This window comes from Otolemur garnettii, unplaced genomic scaffold (genome assembly GCF_000181295.1).
Source record: "Otolemur garnettii isolate 467f Iridium unplaced genomic scaffold, OtoGar3 scaffold00032, whole genome shotgun sequence".
Taxonomy (NCBI): domain Eukaryota; kingdom Metazoa; phylum Chordata; class Mammalia; order Primates; family Galagidae; genus Otolemur; species Otolemur garnettii.
Window position 1 is genome coordinate 2,640,760 of NW_003852427.1, and position 5,378 is coordinate 2,646,137.

Sequence of the window (5,378 nt, forward strand, 5' to 3'; positions counted from 1 at the left end):
TATTTGTCTCCCTATAGAACTATGCTCACTTTTCCTCCTCTAGGAATTCACCTGGCTTATCACATTTACATTTCCTCAAATGCATGAGAATTCCACATCCATCTAGTTTTCCTCTCTATGTATTCCAATTCATCCTTCTAACTATTTCTTATGTCCCATGTAGTAGAGATGAGTTTATTTTCACTGGGCCTAATCAGTGATCAAATTACAATGGGACCTGCCCTGTCCAAATGCTTTAGAAAGCTGAATTCTGATTTTTAAAACAAGAGGAATATTTTTGGAAAACTGATTTTCAAACTAAAGTCAATTGAGTTTTATTTCTAGTTTTACTACTAGATAGCTGTGTGACTTTGCATGAATTGTTTTGCTGTTTTTTAGGGGGCTTCAGTTTCCTTATCAAACAGGAGGAAGAGACTACATTAATACAATTAATGCACATGAAAATGCTTGGTAAACTCTAAATAGCTGTATGACTGTTCAGTGGCATTACTAACGTTGTACATGGAATCTTGGTAAATACCGCAACTGTTCTGGGAATTTGGTCAAGCTTTTTTTCTTTTGTTTGTTTTGTGCCTGTTTTCAGCAGCTGGGGGCAATACCAAAGTTAATATTGCCTCTAGATCTTTTCTGATCATACTGTTCTCCTGAAAACTAATTCCTAGGCCTCAAAGTTATTGCTGAGTCTACCCTCCTTGCCTTTTCTTTCCTAGAAGTGGTGTTGATGTTTCTGGCATTTTGCTTCTTTTCTCCCTTGGGGCCTCTTAAGTTAGAGAATCCATTTAATTCTCTATCTCCAGTTGGGAATGTTCAGTTTTTCCTCCAAGATCTATAAGGACACTGCTTCTTCATTACTAGATGTTCTTCCCCTTACATTATCAGAACTGAGCATACTGCTTGACTTCCATTTTCTGCATTTTTCTTTTATTTTCTCTATTAGTCTATTTGCTTGACTTCCATTTTCTGCATTTTTCTTTTATTTTCTCTATTAGTCTATTTTCTAATCATAGCTGTTTCTGTCAAGAACTTTCCTTTTTGTTAGGGCCAATGAGTAGTGGATGCTGCGGTTCTTCCAAAGTGTGCTATTTATATCCTAAGTCTTCTACTTCAGTTCAAACACCCTTAATGAAAGGAAAATTTAGGAGCTACCTCTCCCCCCTTTCTTTCCATTTCTAACCCTATGTCAGGATACATGCATAGAATTCTATCAATTTGTAGTTTGGATAGATTGAATTTATCTACTAACCCTGGGGTCATAAGATATATATTTTTATACCAACTTGCCATTTATGTACTCTGGGCTATTAGGAGACTCATTTGAGTCTCCTGATTCCTTATCTGTACATGCATATAATGAGCATAATAATTTGTTGCCTCATATATAGGAGGATGAAGTTTTGTGACCTGTAAAGGACTAGACATATGTAAATGATCTTTGTCATAATTGTGTGGCTGACTTTTCAGGAATGTATCATTAATATCAGTGATAGGGCCGGAGGACAGGCTGGCTTACTGAGCCACAGGAAAGGGTAAGTGAGAATATTGGAGAGTGGGTGGAGTGACAGGAGTGGAGATGAAATACCTAAGGTTCCAAAGAATATGAATGTGCTAATCAATAAACAGGACTTGGACACTAGGTCCTATCTTTAATTCCAAGACAAGGGCCCTGTCCTCCTCAGCACTGCCGTCTCTGGTCTCTCTTGTCTTTAAAGCTTACTATCAGTTTCTCAAAACCTATTGTACTGGCTGTCCATATCACTTATCTGATAAAATCAGGGTGATCTATGCCATTTATCTTTAAATTTCTGTATTCTTCTTCCCCTACCAGAATGCATGTGTTTGAAGGATCATGTATATGAATGTACCTTATCCATAGTGATGGCATATCATGGTGATTTATACCAGGTGAGCACTGGAAATCTGTGGTGTTTATGCAAAACTGGGCTGTGTTTTTCTTTGTTGAAGGTTGAAGGAGAAGAGTCTTCTGTACGTGTTCTGTTCTTCTTTAAAAGTCTTTATTTTAACAAAGTCATAAATGAACATACATTAAAAAGTTAAACAATGGTAAAAGGCTTATAAAAACAGCTATTCCTGCCAACTACACATTCTAGTCTATTCCCTAGAAGTGACCACTTCTTAATTCTTTTAACTATTTCTTCCCCTTCCTTAGTCATGTGTATCTATATCTATATCATCTGTAGCTATATCTTTATCTATATATCTATTATCTATTCCTGGTTTACAGATTTTATATATTATCTACTTACTTAAAAGATTGGTGGAGAAAGAGTTTTAGCTCTCTTTCACTATGCTCTCCCCTTCTCATAATTCCCATATGGTTCTATCTCAAATGTGCTGAACTCTATTTTCAGTGTACCAGTTACCTATTCCTGCCTAATGAATCATCACAAAACTTTGTGGTTTAAAATGACTGCAGTCTTTTTTATTTGGTCTTTATACAAGACTTTATTAAAGGTCTTTATGGAGCAACATCCAGATATAGCTGCCCAGGAGACCCTGTTATGTTGTCGGGACTGACTAGAGCATGGCAGGCAGTTCTGGCTACCCACTCTTCTGTTCTGAGATGGGGGTGGTAGGCACTATCTCATCTTTGGGTTCCAGGATGCTCAGATGGTTAGCCAGGGGTTTCCTAGGGCCAGTCTTACCAATAGGGTCCCATGGCAGCATGAGCAGCACATAGTGTAGCAGTGTCAACATATTAGTTAACAGTGTCCCCACTGTGGATCATTGAGCCGTCCACAAACTTCATGGACTTAGCCCTCCGTCCTTGGAGTTTCCCAGACACCAAGGCCTCACAGCCCTTGGTTCCACTCTCCATGATGAACTGTAGCACATAGCAGGCTCTCCACACTGCAAGCCCACTGAGGAGTTTGGAATGCAGAGATACTGCCCGGGCAATGGCACACAGACCTCTCCTGGCTACCTTTTCTGTATAAAGTTCTACATTGCCCTCTGGGAAGCCACACCTTTTCTGAACTACAGCAGTTTGTTCCTGAAGGCGTTGGCCTTTATCACCAAGAACATTCCTGTTCTGGTGGCTAAGATAATGATTTCTGTCCTGGTTGGTTTAACTCGGACCCCAACTTCAGAGTAGCCATCTTGAGCCAGCTCTTGCATAAGAAACTTACTGAGTTTAGCTTTGAAGATGCCATCAGTAATAATAAATTTTCTCTTCTTGGAGAGCTGCACCACCATCTTATCCCTGTATTACTGAAAGGAAAAGAAGATAAGATGCTATCTTTTTTTTTTTTTTTTTGAGACACGGTCTTCCTCTGTCACCCCTGGTAGAGTGCAGTGGCATTGTCATAGCTCACTGCAACCTCAAGCTCTTGGGCTCTAGCAGTCCTCCTGTTTGAGCCTCCCAAGTAGCTGGGATTACAGGCACACACCATAAAGCCCAGGTAATTTTTCTAGTTTTAGTAGAGACAGGGTCTTGCTCAGGTTGGTCTTTAACTCCTGAGCTCAACCATTCCTCCCTCCACAGGCTCCCAAGAGTGATAGGATTATAGGTGTGAGCCACTGTGCCCGGCCACATCATCTCCATTCTTGAACTAGAGTCCTCTAATTATGAGATTGTTCCCATTTCTTCAGAGGCTATACCATTTGATCCTTCTTGGGAATACGGTGACAGAACAGTTAACTGATTATACTAGGTGAGATGGGGTTGGGAACCCTGAGGGGTACTATTGTCCCTTATATCGACATTCAAACAAATTTTGTTCTTCTATCCACAATACGGCTTTCCTTTCTTTTTTTCTCTTCCACACAATGTACATACATCAAAATGTATAAGTACTATGTATAAAAGTCAGGAGTTTTGAGATATGGTTATACCCATGTAATTCATGCCCCTAGATACAGAACATTTCTATCACCTCAGAAAGTCGTTATCTTTCTTCTTAGTCATTATCCCCTCCAGAGGCAACCTCTGTTTTGTCTGTGTGTATGTGTGTGTTTTCTTTACCATACGTTGTTTGCTGTTGGTCAAAATTTCATATAAAAGAAATCATGTGAAATGTATTTTGTGCCTTATGGTCAACATGCTCTCTAGGATATTCATCCATGTTGTCACATGTATCCATAGTTTGTTCCTTTTTATTAATAAATAATATTTATCCCTTCGTGTGAATATACCATGATTTGTTTATTTATTCTTCCTATTGATAGATATTTAGGTTGTTTCTAGTTTGAGACTATCACGAATAAAACTGCTGTGAATATTTGTTTACGAGGCTTTTTGTGGATGTACAATTTTTTTTTCTTTTGAGTAAATATCTAAAAGTGGATTGCTGGGCCAAAGAGTAGGTCTATGGATAGCTTCATTCGAAATTGCCAAAGCCTTTTCAAAGCAGTTGCTCCATTTTACATTCCTACCAGTATTGCATGAAAGTTCTGATAATCTACATCCTTGCCAACATTTGGTGTTGCCAGTCTTTTTAATTTTAGCCATTCTAGTGGGTGTGGTATATCTTTGTGCTTTAATTTGGATTTCCATAATAACTAATGATGATGAGCAATTTTTCCCATGTACCTATTGACCATTTGTGTATTTTCCTATGTGAAGTGTCTGTTCAAGTTTTTAGCCTATTTTTATGGGGTCATTTATCTTTTTATTGTTGAGTTGTAGGAATTCTTTATTCTGGGCACAAGCCTATGTCAGCAGTATGTTTGCAAGTATTTTCTTCCAATCTATGGCTTGCCTATTCATTTCCCTAATGATGTTTTTTGATGAGCAAAAGTTTTTCATATGATGAAACCTAATTTTCTTTTATGGCTGTTGCTTTCTGCATCATGTCTAAGAAATCCTTGCCTACATCTTTCAGTTTTTACTTTACATATTTTCAAACTCCATTATTAAACATTTAAATTACTATGCCTTTTGATGAAATGACCTTTTTGTCATTATGTAATATTTTACTTTGTTTTTGGCAATATTCCTTATCTTGAAGCCTATTTTGACTGAAATTAAGGTAGCCATTCCATTTTTCTTATGATTAGTGCTTGCATGGTATTTCTTTTTCCATAATTTTATTTTCAACATATATGTCTTTTTGTATTTAATACATCTCTTGTAGATAACATATAGTTGGATCATAACTTAGCTAGTCTAAAAATCTATTCCTTTTAATTATAATATTTAGTCAGTTTATATTTAAAGTAATTATGGATATGGTTGTATTTAGGTCTCTCATTTTTATTTGTTTTCTATTTGTCTGATATGATTTTTGTTCTTTGGTTCCTCATTTCTTGTCTCTCTTGGGTGTTAATATGTTTTAGTATTTCATTTTGATTCTTCTTACCTATATCTCTTTCCTTATTTTTAGTGGCTCCTGTTAGTATTAAAATATGTGTTTTCAATT

General features: G+C 37.1%; 1 pseudogene; it reads right to left on the reverse strand.

Annotated features, from left to right (window-relative positions):
* Window positions 1-2,771: 2,771 nt before the first annotated feature.
* Window positions 2,772-3,213, reverse strand: LOC100964875 (annotated as a pseudogene).
* Window positions 3,214-5,378: the final 2,165 nt, after the last annotated feature.